Here is a 23,017-nt window from a genome sequence, read left to right as displayed (position 1 = left end):
ACACTGAAGGCATCAGAACTATGAATTAACACATGTGGAATTATAAATTTAACAAAAAAGTGTGAAACAACTGAAAATAAGTCATATTCTAGGTTCTTCAAAGTAGCCGCCTTTTGCTTTGATTACTGATTTGCATACTCTTGGCATTCTCTCGATGAGCTTCAAGAGGTAGTCACCTGAAATGGTGTTCCAACTGTATTGAAAGAGTTCCCAGAGATGATTAGCACTTGTTGGCCCCTTGCGGTACAGCTCACCCGAAACCATCTCAATTGGGTTTAGGTCTGGTGACTGTGTAGGCCAGGACATCTGGTGTAGCACCCCATTACTCTGCGTCTTGGTCAAATAGATCTTACAGAGTCTGGAGGTGTGTTTTGGGTCATTGTCCTGTTGTCAGGTCATTGTCGGGTCAAAGCACCTCCACACCATCACACCTCCTACTCCATGCTGTACTGTGGGAACCAGGCAAGTAGAGTGCATTTGTTCACCTTTTCTGCGTTGCACAAAGACACCAAGGTTGGAACCAAATCCAAATTTGGACTCATAAGACCAAAGCACAGATTTCCACTGGTGTAATGTCCATTCCTTGTGTTCTCTTGTGCTTGTTGCCAGTCCTTAGCAGTGGTTTCCTAGCAGCTATTTTACCATGAAGGCTGCTGCACACAATCTCCTCTTACTAGCTGTTGTAGAGATGTGTCTGCTGCTAGAACTCTGTGTGACATTGACCTGGTCTCTAATCTGAGCTGCTGTTACCCTGCGATTTCTGAGGCTGGTGACTCACATGAACTTATCCTCCGCAGCAGAGGTGACTCTTGGTCTTCCTTTCCTGGGGCAGTCCTCATGTGAGCCAGTTTCTTTATAGCGCTTGGTGGTTTTTACAACTGCGCATGGGGACACTTTCAAAGTTTTCACAATTTTTTCGGACTGACTGACCTTGATTTCTTATAGTAATGATGGCCATTCGTTTTTTTCTTTACTTTTTTCCTAGTCATAATACCAATTCTAACAGTCTATTCAGTAGGACTATCAGCTGTGTATCCAGCTGACTTCTGCACAACATAACTGATGGCCCCAACCCCATTTATAAGGCAAGAAATCCACACTTATTAATCCTGACAGGGCACCTGTGATGTGAAAACCTTTTCTGGTGACTACCTCTTGAGGCTCATCAAGAGAATGACAAGAGTGTGCAAAGCAGGAATCAAAGCAAAAGGTGGCTACTTTGAAGAACAAAGAATATAAGACATATTTTTAGTTGTTTCAGACTTTTTTGTTAAGTATATAATTCCACATCTGTTAATTCATAGTTTTGATGCCTTCAGTGTAAATCTACAATTTTTATAGTCTTGAAAATACAGAAAACTATTTGAATGAGTAGGTATGTCTGTTCAAACTTTTGGTCTGTAATGTAAATATATATATATATATATATATATATATATATATATATAATGATTTTCGTTAAAATGACATTATTTATTTCATGTATTTATTATTCTAGGGCAGGAATGAGCCCATTTTGCTGTAGATGTAGAAACAGAAAAGGGTATTTTTCTATGTGTGGACGTATTTTGCCTAATCCTTTAAGGTATTTTGTTAAATCTGCTCGGATGGCTGTTTTGTAATTAACATCTCATAACAATGACTTGATACATTGATTGGAACTCTGGAATTTAAAGACAGTGTTTAGGCGCAGATTTTCGTGTTGTTGTTTAGAGTTTTTATACCCTGAGCTAATCCGTCTCATTTTCTCCATTGGATATGGGCGAGAAAATAGTTTTAATTCATAACGCTTGCTGTTCTCTATTACAAAATAAATAAATAAATGAATGGGCGGCTTAATAACTATATTCGCTGCATTTACCAATGCTCTAGGAGAGGGACAACGCACAAAATACCAAAACACATTGTCGGAGACTGCTGGAATGTTTGAGGTAGCAAACTTGACCTTTGAAAGATCAACAAAATGGAAACAAAAAATGTATTGTCTATTCACAGTTATATGAATGACAACAGATTAATCACAGCCATGGTTACTATATGGAAAAAAATGCATGCATACAATTCTCCTTAAAATGAATATGAATAAAATTGTATCACATTAACAGCCTTTGAAACAATGACTGAATAAGTTAAAAGTAAACGTAAAGGTCCTGCACTAAATTCACACCAGCCTCTGAATACTAGGAAGTTTAGCCTATGACAGCTTTATTCTAAAAACATATATCATTATTTCTTATACACTACTTGAGCCTTCTCAGCACTATTAATTGTCCACAGGACCAGCTTCTAATAATTATTTGTGTACCGCCAAAAAAATGTGACCTCTCCACCATTAGGTTAAGTGTTCACCCACAAACTTTTGTCAGTTAAGGGAAATCTCAGACATATTCTTATAACAAACCCCTTTGTAAGAGTCTTATAAAAATTCTCACCCTCTCATTTTTTTTCCAAGCTGTCTTAACATAAAGAATATTTACATTTTTGGGACAATTAACTTCCAATTGTTTTAAAAAAATCCCCTTAGAGTAAAAAAAAAAAATCCTCGTTCCTCAGTGGTGCCTTGAAAAAACGGAAATGGTTCTTGTATACTTTTCCGTTTTACGACCATTAATGTTGCCGTAAATCTTGAGTTATTGTACACAGCCGGCAACATTTTTCCTCCGTTTTGCCTTTGGACAGGAAAGAAATGACTGGCTTCCATCAGAGTTATTGGCAATACCCATATTCTGACATCTGTTCTTTTCTAAACATTTTACCAACCTTGATGAAATGTATTTCAGTGGTAGGAGCTGACATGGAGGAAAGAAACCCGAATGATAAAAAATAACATTGATTAAACGGCGGCAGTAATTTGCCTGAGAATCTTGCTGTTTCTGAAGGCGGCTGCAGTTTTCTGGTAGGAAAAAAATTTGCCGTCTTCTGCAAATTGTAATCATGTTTACACTTGAGACTAGGCTAAATATACAGCTTCTCCAAAAAATAGAAAAACAGCGTATGGGTTTTTGTCGGTAACATATATTTTTATAGTGAATTTGCAATGGTTTTGGCAATTGACAGATATTGGGGCAGTATGGTCCAAACATTTATACTGTATAATAAAATTTGACACTTAAAGTACTTCTCAATTCTTGAAAGGCTTGTTTCAGGAAAGCAGAAACAGCTAGGTGTATGTTTATCTGGAACACAGTTCACTGCCTTAATCCTATGTCTGTGTCTTTGTTATCGGCTGTTATATAATTTAATCTATCTGTTGAGCTTTATCAGTTTTATAGATGGGGGCTCATTTCCCAAGCCCAGCCAATACCAGCATATAATACTACTGTAATGCTGCTGATAGGGTCTGTACAACCAAAGGCAAAGGTAAGGGAAGACACAGACGGTGAGCCCTAATGATAAACCCATCCAGTTGTCCCTATCTACTTGCAGAACCTACTCTAGATAATAGGTAACAACTGGGCGATTTTCCCTTACTGTGGTAAAGTGAAATACAGAGGGAAATGAGCTACAGCAAGGATCCGGATGGACAGTCCAGCAGTACGGTGGAGAGATCTCACATCACATGGCACATCCCTGAATTATATGTAATAGCCCCCAATTAAATTGATGTTTAACACCCACCAGTGCCAACATCCCCTTATTTATATGGAGCTCAGCACCCCCATGGTGTTCACACTGCCTGCTCAACCTGCACCTAGGCTGACAATATGCAGGCATCTATGATTTAATATAGTCATATGGTCTGGATTACAACTGGCTGGCCCTAAATCTATTGTGTTTGCAAGTGCATTGCAAACACAATGCAAACGCCCAGGGTGTGGCTGTGCTCAGTAGCAAGGACCTGGTGTTTCATGCAAAAGACCGGGTGCTACATACTGATCGCATGTGTTTTAATTGAAACCGAGACCCCCCACCCCCCCACACCTTGTATTGCGCTTCTGTACCAGTCTGCACTCTGCACAGACCTGTGCTGTTCAGTACATAAACTGCATAGGGCTGACACACAGTAGCAGTCCCAAACCGTCAAAACGCTTTAGATAGAATCCTTTTGTCCCACAATGCCTGTGCCTCTAATGCTGCCCCCACTTCTCCAGCAGGAGGCGCCACTAGAGGTGGGAGTCTCAGCGTGTATTGAAGAACAGCTAAGGTCTCTGTAAACTGCTGCTCAACTTCTGTTCCCTGATGGTAGCAAATGTAGGGTCCTCCACCAGACTGATATTGATGACCTATGCCACCTAATTCTTGTCAATGTGAGATATTTAAAACAAGTTTTATGTAACATATCTATACTTTTTAATTTTGATGAAACTGTCAGTCTACCTTCTTATTCTAAATTTTTGTCTCCTGGCGGAAGTTTCTGCTTATAGAACGTTGACCATATGTTTTGGTAATGTAAAGACTATTTATTTATTGCTGCTGATTATATTTTGATCGCTCAGCTCCGCTGCCTCTGATGTCTGCCCTGTAAAACCAAACACATTGTGAGATGTTTGAAATTCTGCCCCAAATATTTTCTTCTAAGATCATGGTCATTTTATAAATGCTGTCATCTCTAAAGACAAGAGGTTGGGGTATGGATTCAGATTTTTAGATGTGTACAAAACCCTAATGCAAAACCATAACTCCAACCCTTAACAGGAATACTCAGCGAGGGAGATACAAAGTTATGTTCACCACAGCTCCCATGTGCATACAGCAAATTTAGCATGTTTGTAGAAGAAAAAGTTCAAAAACATTTAGAAGCATGTGGTCTCTAGAATTTGAAACATCCAGGTTCGACTATATGATTGCACAATGGAAAATAAATGACAGGTTCTGGATGAAGTATTAATACAGTTCTGAAATTTTATAGAAGAGTTTACAGAACGTCTTGAACATTTCATGAAAGATTGTGTTGAGAAACTTAAAAATGCTGGAATGGTTCATGATATGGTATATGTATCTATTATGTGCTACATTTCAAGTCTGCCATCATAACACAAATGTCCGTCCTATAACTCCTGTAAAAGTTATCTCCAGCATGATAATCATTCTAGTGTGCAACAACTGGAGAGCTACTGGTTGAAGACCATGTCTTACTAGCACCTAACCCTCTTATCTTACATTTGTGTCTATTCGATATCATAATGTTCATTATTTACTTAGCTTAAAAAAGTTAGCTGCTCTGACATACATAATTGTCCCCAGGTAAAGTTCATTTAGAAATGAGTCTGGTGCTTCTTCATTAAAAGATATTAGAACTTGGTATTAAAATAAATCTCTCCTGAGAATCAGTGTTTAACTCTTTACTGGTCTTTAAAGAAGTCCTTGACTTAAGAGAGAAAACACTTCCCAGTTTTAGTAATGTTATAATATTGGACTTCATTATCTCAAGAATGTCAACAGTTGTCCATTCCCAAATTCATATAAGGTTTAAGATTTTTAATCCCAGGAGGTAACTACAATATTTAAGGTCTCTTTTCATTGTTACCTTCTGCAGGCTTAGCCATCATGCATGTGCATTCTCAATGTATCTCTGGTCTGTAGTTTGTGGCCTGTTCATGTCATTTCTGCTCTGAGTTTTGGGTCAAGCAGTCGGCTCACACACATGGAAAGCACATACTTGTGTATGAACCTACAGAAATTAATGTGTCTGTGTACTATCCATTAAATCAGTGGATAGCTCATGGACGATACAACACTTTGAAAACTAAACCTGCTCTCATTTTGTGAACCTTCTCTTTGCTTTAGTCAAAGCTAAGACTCAACCATCACACAAGATGGAAGCCATTAGTTCCCCTCATCATTTGTGTTTTTAACCCAAAAATGACCACCCTATCAGCTCGTATGGCAGTCATTAAGGGTATTTTTTCTGATGCAACACCTTTCTACATCAGAAGAAGATTGCAGGACCAGTGCTCACAGTCCAGCCCCAATACTAACATGTGGGATTGGAAATGTTCCACTCGCAGGTGTCTACCTCTTCAGGTGTTACGGTCAGATATTGACCAATATGTTGTCTTGGTGGCTGTAGACAGAGTGATTTCCGTCTGTCACACATCGGCACCCCACAGCTGCAATCTCGGGATGCTGATGACGTCTCATGGCAGCCCGGTGTCCACTTTCTATTAGGCCATTTCAGAGTATCTGTAACCGGCAGTATGATGCACTGCACATAATTTAAAAAAAAAAACAAAGCCTTAAAAACATGAAAAAACCACCCACCTCTTAAAAAAAGGAAAATAACACACATCTTTTACTTGCATCCCTGTACCAACATAGGGTAGAAAATTATAATAATATTCATTCTGCATAGTAAAAAAATTAATAAAACAAGGTAAAAACAAGGTAGTTCCCCACTTGTAATTACATTGGGGGACTTTATCCTAAGTCGATTTTGCAAGTTATCCCACCTATTAAGAATCCAGAAAATCACATTGTATGATTTATAAATAATTAATTAGCATTTATTGGATAGGATATGTATTTGATCCCCTACCAATGAGCAAGAATTCTGGTTCTCTCAGTGCTGTTAGATTTTCTTGTAGAAGCTCCTCCCACTCTGCACTCTGTTTTCTGTATAAAAGACACTTGTCCACATACTCAATCAATTACACTCCAACCTCTCCACCATGAGACCTAAGAGCTCTATAAGGACACCAGGGACAAAATTGTAGATCTGCACAAGGCTCGAATGGGATACAGAACACAAGGCACCAGCTTGGTGAGAAGACAACAACTGCTGGCACAATTATTATAAATGAAACACTATATGATATGATAATCTATATGATAATATTTCTAGGTCTGTGGCTCCGTGGAAGATCTCCCCTTGTGGGGTAAGGATGCTTCTGAGAAAAGTTAGGAATTAGTCCAGGACTACACAGGAGAACCTGGTCAATGACCTGAAGCCAGCGGGCAACACAGTCTCAAAGAGTACAGTTAGTAACACACTACGCCAGCATGGATTAAAATCATGCAGGACCTGCACGGTCCCCTACTCATGCCAGCACATGTCCAGGCCTGTTTGAAGTCCCCCATTGACAGCCTGAATGATCTAGAGGAGGCATGGGAGAAGATCATGTGGTCAGATGAGACCAAAATAGAACTCACTTGCTGGGTTTGGGGGAAGAAGGATGAGCACAATCCTAAGAACACTATCCCAAACGTGAAGCATGGGGATGAAATAATCATATTTGGGGGTGGTTTTCTGCAAAGGGGACAGGACAAATGCTATTACAATACAGCTACAATAGTGCAACATGCCATTTGTCATGTTAATGGAATTTACATTTGTAGTATGTGCCATTTATAATACTGGTGTACAACTACATTATGTGGCATAGCAATAGGGTCACATGGTACTCCTACCACTGCAAATATTGATGTACAAGATACTTCTGTACTCTGATTTGTACTCTTGGTGCTTTCTGTGCAGTTAACTGATAGTAGGTGGCTAGTGTCTCTTTAACTGCAATGTTGCAGGTTGATTCAACTTATCTCAACTCATTTCAACTACTATAATGGTTTGTGCTCTTTTGATGCCTAGCTCATAGTAGGTATTAAAAACTATCCAGTAACAGGTAAATTCCAATTCCTTTTCACTATGGAAAATTATATATTTAGCACAATAGTGCAACATCACGCAATATTAGTTTTTACCCTTAAAGGGGTTGTCCAACTGTTATTAAGATTTACCAGCCGAGCTAGGGAGGGCTGTTTAAAAAGTAAACATGTACTTACCTGCTCCAGAGCTCTCTGTGTCCCTCGCTGCAGTCCGTCAGAGCCGTGCCTCTGTTTGTTTACAGGGGCATGGAAGCTCCACTCCAACAACTTCCGGCTCAGACAAACCATGGCATGGGACGCTGGCATCGCTGGAGTGGGTGAGTTCTTTTTTCTTTTTTTTTTTTGTTTAATTCCCCAGCCTGGCACGTAAATTTTTATAACAGTTCGATTACCCCTTTAATAATTCCCCTCTATGAGCCTCCTTCTGTTTGCTGTCTCTCTAGCCTGTTATCTTTTTGTCCCTCAGTGCCATCTGTAGTCTTCTTTTGTAATTGGATGTAATATCTGATTGTTCATTTACTTGTGTACCCTTCCATAAACTGTTTGCAAAGAGTAAGTGCATACAGTTTGACAATGATTTGTTATTTTGTATCCATTCCATGGAAAGATGGAGAATTTGCCAAGGAAAAACTATATCCTGTGATAATAAGCAGGACACTCAGTAGTGAACTCTAATATCCTTTTCTTATAAATGATAATTGTTTAGTTAATTTGTTTAAAGTGGTTTTTCACTCTTTATAGAGTCGACATTTTTTTACCCAGAATAAAGCTGCACACGAGGCGAGCAAATGTTCCTCTCCTTGAACTCATTTCAACATTTCTATCACAGAGCTTTCATGTCACTGTTTTAACTATGTTTATCTGACTTATGGCATTCCCAAATAATGATCTGCATGACATGGAGGCTCAGAAGCAGCCAAAAAAGAAATAAAAGAGAACATTAGTCAAAATGGAGATTCCTTCAAGGAAACCAATTTCAACTCCAAAGCTACCACACACTGTCTGGATGCTCCATCTATGAGTATTCAATGCAGTTTTTATCCAGTGTTTTAAGCCTTTTGACTAATGTACTACCCATTTTGTTGATGTGTTAGAAAGGGGAAGTAACGAAAATGGATTAATTCAGACCATCTGACATTCTGTCACCAGATTTTAGCCCATTAAGGTACTAGCCCCCTCAAGTAGGGTAGGAAATGTCCTTTCTAGAATTTTCTCTTTTATATGTAATCTTGTCCTTTTTTTCTATTAAAAAAGTCTCATGCCAAGTCATGTGAAAATGATCCAAGAAGTGTCATATTTGCCTGAGATGAGTCAGGTTTAGAGACTGCAGGGGGAGTGTCATTTCAGGTTCTATAGAACCTAGAAACAAAGTGTGATATTAAAGATAAGAATCTTGTGGTTGTGGTTTGGTGACTTAATTGGATCTGCAGCTTGCTTTTTATCCCAAATATATGGGATCAATATGAAAACTGCCTGACTATTAATGTACGCATTTTGGAGGAATCTGAAATAAGTGATCGAGTGGTTTTGAGGGGTTGGACCCATATCGATCACATACTTATGACCTTCCTGAAGAAGGGTCATCAGTATGAAAACTCCATTTAAAGGGGTTAGACACCCTTCAGCTTAAGGTTACATGCACACAACCATATTTGTGGCTGTTATCTGACCGCACCAGATCAGGGCCACAATAGAGGTCTATAGTACATGGTCACAGTGCGGTGAGCACACCGTGTCTGACCACAGCACAACCTGGCAGGGCGGCCACATCACAGAAGATACGTCCTATCCTTAGCCAGAATGTGTCCACGGTCGCACGGCTTTCTATGGAGTGGAGAGGGATGAAGAGTGCTTATCCCCCTCTTTTGCACCCGGCCATGTGCTATGCCCGGGAACTGGCCCAGGTGAGAGAACATTCGAGTACATGAAGCCTAAGCTTGTATTCATGAATATTATCATAAGGTCCTGAAAGGTAAATTGGTCACAGACAGTTATGATCACATGACTCTCCGTTTACAGCCATTTGATGGAAAGGAATTTCTGGCTGATGAGGTTAAAGGTGGCTTTGCTTTACACTTTAAGAAAGTGGTGCAGAACTTTTTAATAGATGTAAATTTGAACTAATATCCTGCCCCAAAATTTACACACACTGCCATATCAAAGAGGTCATATATATGAAATAGCGAACCTATGCTCATTTGGTCTCAGGAGTGGGCCCTCAATTTTGATCATTGTCTACCTTGACCACTTTCTAGGAATCATTGACTAGTATTTTAAGAATTCCAGTGGCACTATGGCCCCCACTCACTTCACTTTCAGTTGCCATATACTGATCTGTTCGCATGTGAATACATTTCTCTTCTGCTACAGTAAATCCCTGGCTGATTAACCTCCTCAACTCGCCTATGGATCTGAGCGCCGTATCGCACTCGTCTGTGTGCTGTCTACCTTCTTTGTACAAGCGGCACTTTTGTTTCGAGGCTTCAAAGCGCAGGGGGTTAATAGCGTACAAAGGGAATCAGTTTTATAACCGTATTAAGAGGCGAGCGCAGTATTAATGTTGATATAGCATGTTTCCTGACAGAGGAACACCCGCTCTCCGCTAGTGTCTCACAGCAGTCTCTGCTATAGAAATCCTGAGAAGACAATCATTTCACTCCAAGGTTCTCATTTATTTTCCTAGTGTGTTTTAGATAAAGCATGAAAGGAGAATCTGCCGCTTTATAAGATCTGGCAGTATAAACAAGAGATGAGGAGGTCGGAGCTGCTGAGGCGCACACAGATCACACTCCTGTCTACACCAAAGATAAAGGGGCTCATTTATTATAAGATCGGGATGGGGGCATTGATCTGCTTCATGAGAGATCTATCCTAATCATTTTGTTGGTGCCAGGACCAGCTGCAGGTGTATGTGGGTCCCTTATCTACCACACATTAGTTTGAAAAGCATATGTATAACTAGATCACTAGACCCGATATCTGCCCAGTTGATGCAAGTTTTGTCCAGTTTGCCTCTTCCATGTGTTGGACTTTACATGCGTTGGAGAGCTGCTGCTGGGGAAGGGGAGAGGTGAGTATCTGGTGTTTATTATTTTTTTTATTAGGTAGCAATAAGGGGAACTTGGGGCTACAGTATGAAGAGTCCATGATATTAGGGGGTACTATTAGTCACAGTCTGAGGGTGTAAGGGGGTCACAATGTGAAGGGCAGCTGGCAGCAAGGCTGTGGATCAGTAGACTAGTGGAGGAGCTTTACTACTGAGCAGGTACATAAAGTGCAGCCACATTAATCACAACAAAAAGCCTGGAGCAGAGTTACATGACCTGCGGCCGACAAGCCACAAGTCTCCAATTGCATCCCGCACCTTGCTGAAAGTCAGAATCCAAATAGTGCTGCCATTACTGATGGAAGCATTCATTGGTGCTTAAGGCTGAGTATAGTAGAGTGCAGATGGGAAGTGCACAAAGCACCTGTGTCCTCTCCTGCTGCTCTACTCAGTGTCCTGACTACTGATGCTGGTTGTATGCATCAGGTTAGGACCCAGAGCAGGACAGCCACAGGTACGGGAGAGGACCCAGGAGTGGTAAGTATTTGTCAGCTGTAATGTACTGCTCCCAGCTCCTCTCCTGCTCCTGTCAGCTCTAGGGGGTCTACAGTACTATAGTCTGATATGGGGTCTCCAGTATTATTTGTCTGCTCTGGGGGTCTCTCCATTATGCAGTATTAGGTTGCTGGGTGGGATTTATTGCTGTACTGTGGTACTTATAATCTCTGCAGTGTCATTTTGTTCAGTGCTGTGATGCTGGTTACTGATTTGGCTCCTTAAAGTTGTGCAGGATGACAATGTTGTCCTTGGACCAATAAATGTTGCTATGCCCTGGCCTATATCCTTAAATCAGGAATAGAACAGACATTTAAAGAAAATGTCATAATTTTTTATACCTTTTGGAGTTGGACACAGTGGGAGGGAGGCAGTGCTTCTTGCTCACTGTAAGAGCCTATGAATCTGCAACATGGAGGAGCTCTGATAATATCCCCAGGAGGACTTCATATTAATTCGCATAATTATAAAAGTTCATTTTAAAAGGATAGAGACCATGTATAACAAATAGAAAATTACCACAGTCATGGTACCGGGATCTATGAGTAAGTGCCCCTGGTTTATCATGCTTGATTTTGATGGTAGATTGCCATAAAAACTCATTCTTTTTAGGGGTACTACTTTACTTTCTGCATTACAGATTGGCCAGCAGAAAGATGCTAACTGACTGATGTCGACAAAGGCCACATAGATGTGTACATGATGTAACATATACACCTATCTATTGTATCTTTCAATTGATACATATACTGTATCTACACACACAGAAACTCATAATATATTCCTATAACATACATCTGTGATTAATGGAAGCTTATTTTATGTATAATGCCAGCACTGGTGCTGTATACATCTCTGTGTCCTCCTGTGTGGTTATAATTCAGTCATCCATGTCTAGAAACATAAATAGTAATAACATATAAAATCAGAAATGTCTTCCTCTCCAAGGAGCCTGCGCCGAGTGTTTACTGTCTGTCACCAAGATAATTGTGGCTGATGACAAGTCATTAACAGAGAGGAGGAGGCTGAGGAGAATATACTGTAAAACATTCACATGTTCTTCTTATCCTCCTGCAGTATAAACCAGTGTGTCATATGCCTATCAGTCTATCTATCTATCTATCTATCTATCTATCTATCTATCTATCATCTGTCTCCTATCTTTCTATCTATCTATCTATCTATCTATCTATCTATCTATCCATCTATCTATGTATCCATCTATCTATCTATCTATCTATCATCTGTCTCCTATCTTTCTATCTATCTATCTATCTATCTCCTATCTATCTATCTATCTATCTATCTATCTATCTATCTATGTATCCATCTATCTATCTATCTATCTATCTATCTATCTATCTATCTATCTATCTATATATCCATCTATCTAGCTAGCTATCTATCTATCATCTGTCTCCTATCTATCTATCTATCTATCTAGCTATCTATCTATCTAGCTATCTACCTCCTATCTATCTATCTATCTATCTATCTATCTATCTATAATCTATCTCCTATCTATCTATCTATCTATCTATCTATCTATCTATCTATATATCCATCTATCTAGCTAGCTATCTATCTATCATCTGTCTCATATCTATCTATCTATCTATCTATCTATCTATCTATCTATCTAGCTATCTAGCTATCTATCTATCTAGCTATCTACCTCCTATCTATCTATCTATCTATCTATCTATCTATCTATCTATCTATAATCTATCTCCTATCTATCTATCTATCTATCTATCTATCTATCTATATATCCATCTATCTAGCTAGCTATCTATCTATCATCTGTCTCCTATCTATCTATCTATCTATCTATCTATCTATTTATCATCTATCTCCTATCTATCTATCTCCTATCTATCATCTATCTCATATCTATCTATCTATCTATCTATCCTTACAGCATATCTGTTTCCCTCCTCTATCACTTATGTTTGTCTATCTATCTATAGATCAATATTCCATTGCCTCATAGATTTAATCTATTCCACATATTTCCCTTCTGCACCTCGCTGTGCACTCATACAACAAGTATCATCCCAATGTGGAGTGTCTCCGTGCTAGGAAGAAATTGTATAACAAATTTTGAGATGGGTTTTCTCTCTTTATCCTTTGTGAATGTGTACATTTTAGGGCTAAATGAACACATTACCAATAAAATTAGACCATTCTAAATGTCACCTCCGTTTTGGTTTACACAGATCTGAAAAGGTTAGCAATCTTCCTAAAAGCTGTTTGAGGGGTGCAGATTTGAAATAGGTGTAATTAATAGGGGGTTTCTAATATTATATATTTCAAAGTTTATTAAAAACAAAAATGATTGACAAAGAAGTCAAAATATCCAGACACTTCAAAAATTATAAACATGCAAACATAAAACAGACTTTTGGGAATTGTTTGTTAATAACTATTGTGGGCGGAAGATCTATCTCTCTAAAAAGGAGATAATTTAGAATTTTTTAAATGGCAAATTGAATTTTTTTTTTAAATAAATAAATGCAATCACATATCAGCCAAAATGTACCCCTAACATTTGGTAAGTTAAAGTATTATATCCATATAAAGCAACACATGTTAGACTCAAAAATGAGTCTAATCCAAAATGGCTGCGTCCTTAATGCGTTAATTTCCAAAGTGGAAGCCATCCACTTATTTATCAAGGGGTGTTTCTGCTTGATATACGGGGGAAACTTGCTCAGCCCCGTAGTAGCCTTCTATTAAAATCAATGCAATGAAAACTTTGTTAAAATTTTGAAAATGTACAATTGTATATTCTGCCTATGTAAACATATTTTTAGTGAAGAGTAAAAAAGTCTGGATTCAAGATTTTTCAGCACAGATTTTGAAGTGGTTTTCGGAAGCAGATATTAGGCTTCCAGTAATTTAATTGGGAGTTCAGTCAATTTTTTTTCTGACGATAAGTCATCAAAATAGAAAAATCTGGCAGAAGGAGGCAGAATTTGAGGAGGATTTTACTACCAGTGTGAACTTTCCATAAAGCTGCATCACTTAAATAATTTACCTCTCAGGACCCTCATGAAATCAGACAACCTATATATAGAATAGTTGAAAAACAACAAATAATCTTTGAGTTTTATGAACATATTATCCAAAAAGGATTCAATCATTGCGGCTTTGCTCTTTGTTTTTGCAGTGTGTGACCCTAGCAATCTCTTTAGCAAGCCACGGTTCACTACACTGGCACATAGCAGCCGATGGAGGGAGAGGGTGAGAAAAAAACAAAAATCATCAAGCAGATGGAAGCTCTACAATTTTTTTTTTTTTTTTTTTAAAGAGCAGCTTTTAAGGCATCATTTAGGATGATTCTGATGCTGTTTATATTCTGCAACTTTGCAGCAAAGATGTTTAAAGTAGGGGGAGGCAGAGGGTAGAGGAGGGGTTTTTAAGATATTTTATAGTTATGATATTTAGATAATTGGCAGAAGGTAAAAGGGAGTTTGTTAAGGTTTCAGCAATGGTGGTAAGAATAGAGTTACTTACGAGGCTCAATAAATGTGTCCAGATCAGTGGTAAAGAGCCATCACAGCACAAACTAAACAACACAAGAGGGAATAGCTTTTTAGTGAAATCATTTCCTTTTCTTAATCAAAAGATGACAGCTTCAGTGTAGAACTTCCATCTGCCCGGTACCAGGATACACACACAGAGCACTGATACAACACCATCTCTTTCTCACACTCATATTCTGGCTGCAGATGTTGCGAACTGGACCGGGTAATTGCTTAAATAACAATTCCCACAATGTACTTGTATTATTGCAAAACTGGAGAGGGGATAAGAGGACTAAGAAGGGCATAGATAGACAACATAAGAGTACAGGTCTTCTTCACAAATGACTTCTTAGATCATCGTAAAAAATACTTTATAGCATAGGTTTAAAGGTTTTTTTAGGACTAAAATATTATTGACATAAGACCAGTTATCAATAAAAGTATAACTTTAAGTTGCTGTGTCAAGTTTTGCGATGTAGCTGGTAATTTAGGTTTGGCTGGTATTTTCACTGTTCAGCTAATGTTTTTTACCAGCCCCATTACAAGCCGGTATTTTTACTTGTGCGCACTTAATGGCTTCCTAATCCGTCCTCAGTTATGGCGAGAACTATGAGTCCCAATAAAAAATCTTTACCAAATTTAAATTAAAAAAATTCCAACAAATTATCTGCTTTACTGTGTAAAAATAATAATTTACAAAAAAAAAAATCTCCAAATGAATACACAGAAGTAAGTATCATTATATATGGAGCATATAACAAACCAGAGAATTAAAATGGTGTCTGGACAGGATATATGGTGCCTAACTATCCAGAAGTAGAGGGGAGACAGCAACCACAGGTAACCAAGACCTATCAAGCTGCTGTGGGTGCCCGCCACTAGCAATCCTGGTGCAGGGTTTCACATGAAACTTAAATGTTTGAAAAAGACTCATTGGGAGTGGAAACGCCGCTATGCCACTGGGTGAATTAAAGACTTAATTTTTATTACTACTATGTGAGTGCTGTCGCTTCTTGTATTTTTGTTTGGTCTGTAAGCTATAGAAAGCATTTGTAGATGCCTTTAAACTCTGTGTACCCCCTCTGTTGCCCGTGGGTCATATCACATGAAGGTGTAGGTCACTTGCAAATATCCTATCTACAATAGTATCAAGGAATCCCTACCACTGCATGCAGTAAGGCATAGATGTATAGATGGAAACAGTCATGGCAGTGATCAGTCATAAACAGGTATTATAGGAGGTCTAGGGTCTGTGAGTCATAAGTCAGCAGGGTACAAGGAATAACATGTTTTGTTCACTTACTCCAGACTTCAGTCCATAACCAAATAACCTTATGTAGGTGCCAAATAATGGATCTTCTGCCAGAAGCAGGTATCTAGCACCAGCATTCAGCAGGGTGCCACACCTTCACCCATGTTCTTAACCTCCAGGCATCACAACAACTACAAAATCTATATCCACAGAAGTCCACTGGCAGGGAGCCCATTTTGTCACCACATAAGACCACCATGCCTCTGCATACTGTGTGTTGTAGTTCACTACATAGATCTGCATGTCTTATCTCTAGTTCACAATGCAGTCAGTTTACTGCTTCTGAAATTTTGTACTCCATACAAACCTCTCTGTTCATCTCCAGATCTTTGAATACAGAGAACTTAAGCTTCAAAAGACATATTTGGAAGTGCCAAAAGAGTTTAGTAATCAAAAACAATGCATTCTTTTAACTTTTAAAAAATGTTCCAGTGAACGGGATGAAATAATCTGTGCGTGTGTGGGCCACAAATGTGCAGAATGCAAACATTTCATAATAAACATGTTTAAATGAATGTCCTTGGCTTGATAGGCCAGGAGATAGGACATGCGGGGTTAATTAATGCACACTCGTGAAAATAAACTGCGCTCGCAAAACCTACTGATGAATCAAAAAATTGTTACTCAGATGAGATTAAGGGTTAAATATGTGTTGGCCTGTAAACTCTACAGTCGGGTAACCAGGAATTACAATGCAGATTATGTACATTTCATACAGATATGATACAGTATATTAACCCTCCAGCAGGCAGCTCAGGTTTAGAGCTTTTAAGGTCAAAATAAGGACATTTTAAGAAATGGTTTGATGGTATGATGGAAGTAAGCTGGAAGTTAGTGTTTGGAGTCTTTCAGGGGTTATCGATTGTGGATGTCACCTTTTCTTATTGGGCTTGTCCCCAAGATGAAAATCTAATTGTCATTGGTTTTCAGTGGTGGGACTCAAACCATGAGTTTGTATCGTAAAGGGCCCACGTAATCTTAAGAAAACAGTGTAGGTGCTTGATCATTTGGCTTAGGTAGGGCAAATATAAAGACAAAGAATAGGAACTGAAAAGGGGCTCTCCAAAGTGGGTAATTTTCTTAAGAATGTTTAATTTCTTGTCATCAGTGAGGAACATATGAATTTAGAAGAACTTTAATGCCTTTTAGTCCTTAGTTCTCAGATTATACCATTATAGATAGATCGTTCCATCAGGATAGTACTTGCTCAGAAATGCTGTTTCAGTATGTGGATGTCAAGAAGGTGGGGCCACTGCTGACCTACAGCAAGTTACAAACTGGAACTCCAGGTCTGATGGACTCATGCCATTCATGTGTGGCCACAACATGGAGTGCCTTTTATCTAAATGGGCAGAGGTCTGGCTGTTGTATGCCAGGAACAGCTCTCAGATTTAATGGCTATGTGTGTTGATGAGTTTCATCTTAAAGCTGTTAGTATATGGGATCTATTGTATCCAAGTAAAAACTAAATGTCTCAACCAAGCAGTTTTTTTATGTTCAATGTCTTCTTTCCATATTATAAAAGGTAAAAGGTCCCTACAAGGCAAAATTTTTTGTTTGAATATTTATACCTGAAGGGAAGTTGGATTTTTATAACCCAAGACTTATTTTATCATGGAGCAGTCTTCAAGACTTGCCTCCATCCAAATTGTAAGATATAGGCATTCCCTTGAGAGGCAAAACACTGAAAGCCACAACATCATCAATAGACCCCATCTGTGAAAATTAATAAAGACATTGTAAATGGGGCTCAGTCTTAAGAGGTTCTCCAGAATGAGTGAACTGTCGTCTATCCCACCAGTCTCCGTCTGAAATGTCACATATTAAGAGAGATATGTGTCTGTGCTCACTGGGAATAATCCCTCTTGAATAGAATTTGCATGTCTGGCCTATCTCCAGCAATATCCCCCATTTCAGGGGTCTGGGTGGGAGCTAATGCCAGGTGTGCATATGATGTAATTATTGTGACATTATTTAGTGGCTTCAACATTAATCGAACTTAGTTAATAGGCTATGCTTATGATTGTGTGTGATTAGCATATCATTTGCATCTCATTCCCACAAAAGGTTCTTTGTTTGTGATGCAAACCTTCCACCATAATGCTATCTTTAGCTTCAGTCAACATTGTTTTATTGAGCAAAAGGTTGTAACTATTTCATGTCATTCCAAAGAAGAAATATACCTTCACAGAGTCTGTACCTGAACCCAAAAAGTAGTCTTTTCATTACACTTGATGCCCTTGACGGAAGCTGTAGCTGGACCTGAATCTACTCTTCTGTCTTGTTGATTGAAGGGTTTTCTGTAAATAATGTTTATGGAAGGAAATGCCTCATTATTATAATTAGAAAGGGGTAATCCATATACATGACCTATTAATGGGCATTTCACCTTCAGTAAATCTCAGATGTCCATCATGTCAAAGTGGATGTGTCACTATTATGTGATATTCATAGACCACAGATTGGTAACACATACAAGTCTCCTCGGATGGTCTGAAAAGATCCAATTTGTAGCTCCTGGTTCCCTATACAAATTCTGTACTGGGGCACCCCATTATCAGGTGCCATTCCTAATATTGGTCTCTTTTTTTGTAGTAAATGTTTATAGGTCCATTAATCTTTCCCAGATCTATATCAACTGATAGGCTAGTAATCATAAAATATAAGGTAGGTTCCTTTAGTTAGAGTAATTGTTGCTACACACCCTTCTGGTTGGAAACTCATGAAGGTATCTCCACTATTGTCTCACACAACTACACTCTGAGGAACTCACCATATGGCACACATAAGCTCTTTTCATAATGTGTTCTAAAGAGCTGGCCTGACTATGGGACTCTGCATGTATCGTGTCCCTGTTGTTAGGACACATTCTGGGTCATTTTTGAAATACTACAGAAATCAGCGAATCTCAAAAAAGTGCCCAAGTCAAAAAAAGATATACAGTTCTCCCAAAATGATTTCTAACAGTTCTACATCTTTCTCCTGAATATATTATATTAAAATAATTTACTATTGTACTACTTTATACTACCTAACGTCCAACTCCAGTAGAGATTTGCCACTGCTTCTTCACCCGGGCCCTGCTGATATCATGATGTCATTGCAGCACCTGTGTCACAAATGTCACAGATAGGGCTCCCTCCAAGGGCTATATTGATTTTTATATAGGAGAGAGCATAGAGGGTGAAGGAGACCCCTACCTACATCACTTGGCCAGCACCCAGGGAGGCACTACCTCCTACCTGGTAATAAAAACAAACACATCAGTACATCTCTACTATACCACTTGTCCTTCTAGAACTTTCCGACAAGAACTTAAAATTTGACTCTAAGCAAGATCAAAGTCCATATATTTATAGCTGAAGTTCTCAAAGAACCTACCTAAAATCAAAAGTAGCAAGCATTATGACAAATGTTAACACATCTAGATTACATTCTATTTGAAGGATTTTCTTGGAACTAAATAGAAACTCCACCTACAGCTTGCATCCAAATGAGCGTAATTTCACTTACCAGTACACATGACACTGTTCAGGCTACATGGATTGCCATCAATTTCTTCATTCTATATTGAGAGTCACACATTTTTTACTCCAGGATTACAGCTGGACTTGGAGCATTGGGGGAGGCTCCTCAATCTGCCGTGTTCCCTGATCTCTGCAGTCAAACTTCACCATCTCTCTGCTATAATATCAAAGCAGATGCCTTCTCTTGCTCTTACCTCGAGCATACGAGATGGGCTGTGCAGTAGTTTAGTGAAGAGATCTTATACACCAATACAAAATATCTGAATTCTGTTACAATTCTGGAAAATTAATGCATTTTTCATAGTCCTGCTGCTAACAGCACACACACATGTATGTCTAAACAGATCTCAAGGGATGATACCTAACACTGTCTGGAGCGTTGTATGGTCAAAACTGATGAGATTCCCTTTAAAATATGTCAGTGGCTCTTTATTCCCCTCTGTTATGTACTCATTACCCAATTTGGGAAATAAACTGGTCCTATCATGCAGCAAAGAAGGAAAAGCATCTCCACCAAGCAAGGATATGCAAGCAATTGAATTAACCCATGACATGCATAGAGAGTAATGGTCTATCCTTGTTAGCAAGAACAGGGTGAGGGAGCCATGAAAACAAACACCAGGCCTATCTGTCTTGGTTGGAAAATGTGTTCACCATAATGGTGCACTAAAGAAAACTAAGCAATGCACATAAAACAAAACTGTATGTGTCATACAATATATTTATGTGTTATATAATGTATAAATATGCATCATCTTAAAGATTTCAGTGTAGATCTAGCACCTCTTAGAGGTAGGGGAATACTGTGTTCCTTGGTAAACATGACATGGCTGTGTGAGACATTTCCATACTGATAGGTTTGGAATTCTAATTTAAGTCTATTAAAATACTAAATACGTTAAGACTTTGTGTCCTTACTAAACACCGTAAAAATTTGCAATCAAAATGCCATCCTGGCATATTGGCAATTTGAGCAGCTGATGGACGTCTAACTTTTACTGCCATTCTTTGGACTTTTTTTAATTAACAGCGTTTTTTTGACCACACCGTGTCCCTCCAGCCTGTTTTTAAATACGCCTTAATGAAGATATTTGCATGTTATCAGCGCCTGCTCTATATCATTTCACAGAGTTGTGTTTAAGCTTGCATTACTCCTAACAGCTTTGGTGGATTAGTAAAAGGAGGTGAAGGTAAAAAAAAACCTCATTTCGTATCTGACATTAATAACTTTCAGGGGAACGAACATTGGCATTTGTGCTTGGACCCGAATTGAGCCCAGTGTCCTCAATACAACAAGGGCAGCAAGCAAAGGAACCAACAAGATATGAAAAAATAAATCATGCATAATGCAGCAATTCTACCTTACATGTTAATTAATGTGTGCAATCAATTACTGATGTTACAATATGAGAAAAGGGAAGTGCTGAGGAATGGGTAATAAAAAAAATAAAAAATACCTATACATTTTTATCTGCCTTTTTTTTTTCCTATTTAAACAAATAGTCTTGGTGCCTGTGAATGCTGTGCCGAGACATGCTTTGAATAACAAGCATCGTAAAATCTAATCAGATTTATAAGGGAAATTGATTGTTGTGGCAGGAAGAGAGGGTGGAAAATAAGCTGAAATTTAAGTGTTAATTTTTATGCTAATCCACACTGCCTTCCTATGAAGCAATTTTGTTCAGTGCCACAAATATAAAATTGTCCCTTGCAGAGAAATGTCAGCTTGCTAGACCTGAAAGCAGTAATTTATTAAGTATGTTCTTATTACTATGTGTCATAGTTGTTAGCCGGCTATATATACACAATGGCGCTTCACACTTATGCTGCAAGACTGGGGATTGGGAAAGGGGGGTTTCAGCTCACTGGCTGTAACGTAGAGGGCATTAATACATTATCATATACAGGGTGGTCCATGGACAAAAGCCTTTGGGGGGGGGGCGATTAAATATAAACAGAATGAAATGGCACCAAAGAGCAGTCATGCATAGGACTGTATTTATGACAAGGAAACATAAATAAGAGGGGAGGGGGTTGATAGAGGGGACATACCCCCCTCCAGTTTTCATTATGCTATTAAATGATCGATACACACGGTCACATGATGATGTCATCTCAGAGACATGAATGCAAATGACAGGCACGTTGATGACGGACAGTGACCTTCTTCCAGTGTCCCTGGATCTCTGTCAAAATCACTTCCAGTGTTCGTTTTCACAGAATTTAGTTTTTGGACAATATCGAGTTTCTGGGGTAGTGAATTAATAGCGTTAAGGCTTCTAATGCAATTCACATATAGGTCAATTACATTCATCAACATCTGCTCTGTCACTTGCATTTGCATATAGCATTCATATGTTAATGATGCTTTTTTTTTCTTTTCCCTCTCAAGTAATATATTAAAAAATACACCCGCCATTTGCATATCAGTTTAGATCAGTATATTAGAAACAATTTATCATTTTCCGCTTTCTTGCGATGGTTTTAAAAGAAAGAAGGGAAAGGGAAAGGGAGGAGGGGGGTGCCAGGGAAACAATATGTTGAGTGATGTCTGTTATATTTGAGTACGGCTGTGATTTATATACACGGAGCCCCTTAGCGGGAGAACTTCCATTTTAAAGCAGCTTAAAGCCCTTATAAATCAATAATGACACAGATGGACTGGTGATAATCTATTTAGGATGCCTGATACCAAATATTGTACAGATGATTAGAGTGGTGACTGCTTTTTAGCTGCAAGCTTCACTTTCTATGGTAAAGGATGAGTTGGAAGCTGGAAAATTCTATGTGTATATATAATGGGCTTAGAAAAATCTAAAAAGCAAGCGCAGGTCCCGCCGAGTCACAGAAGGACAAAGAGACTTAGCAGCAACTGCCAATAAAATAATATCAATCCATGTCCCTTTAACAAAACAAGGCCTCTTAATGGAATTGTGTCTTCAGGTGTAAATGGTATTAAAAGCTGCATCTTCCGCAGTCCCTGCCCTGATCTCACACAAGTAGCGAACACACAAAATGCAGGTTGTCAAGAGATGGCAGCTGCTTGGAATCTTTTTAAATATAAGCTTGTATTGATCTGATGAGAATGAAGGATCCCACTGCCACCGAGTGTTTGGCTTCCCGTCTGAAGAACGTCACCGGTGGCCTTGCTCTGGGATAGATTTTCATTCATAGCCGCCGGGTTTTATTTCATCTTTAACCTTTTCCGCTGATTTTCCTTGACCTCTGTCGGAGCTTTTGCAATTTGGCAATTTTTTCTAATTTTTATTAAAAAAATTTAAGACATTGTATTGTGTTTTCTCTTCTTTCAGGGAAAGAGAAGGAAGATTGACGGCTTTTGTTGGAAAGCACTTCCTGGTCCACAAGTCGCAGTGTCTTCATCAGTCTGCCCTTAAACCAAGCATGCATTTAAGTTGTTGAGGTAAGGACTGTATAGAAGATACAGGCTGCCCTCACTTGTCTTCTGCTTTAGGACATTAACAGTATTAGAGATTGACATTCAAAT

The 23,017-nt window shown here is 38.7% G+C and overlaps 1 protein-coding gene across 7 annotated transcripts in view; it reads left to right on the top strand.

Moving 5' to 3' along the window:
• The window catches only part of ZNF536 (zinc finger protein 536), a 472,346-nt gene that overhangs the window by 111,310 nt on the left and 338,019 nt on the right, over nt 1-23,017 (top strand). For all 7 annotated transcript variants that reach the window (XM_072117185.1, XM_072117182.1, XM_072117181.1 and 4 more), the window contains exon 5: nt 22,824-22,933. The gene's annotated coding sequence lies outside the window, so the exon portion shown is untranslated. The remainder of the gene's footprint in view (nt 1-22,823; nt 22,934-23,017) is intronic.

The sequence above is a fragment of the Engystomops pustulosus genome, chromosome 7 (assembly GCF_040894005.1).
Source record: "Engystomops pustulosus chromosome 7, aEngPut4.maternal, whole genome shotgun sequence".
In the NCBI taxonomy this organism is placed as follows: Eukaryota; Metazoa; Chordata; class Amphibia; order Anura; family Leptodactylidae; genus Engystomops; species Engystomops pustulosus.
Note: the sequence above shows the minus strand (reverse complement) of the source record. Positions and strands in the feature narration are given on the sequence as shown.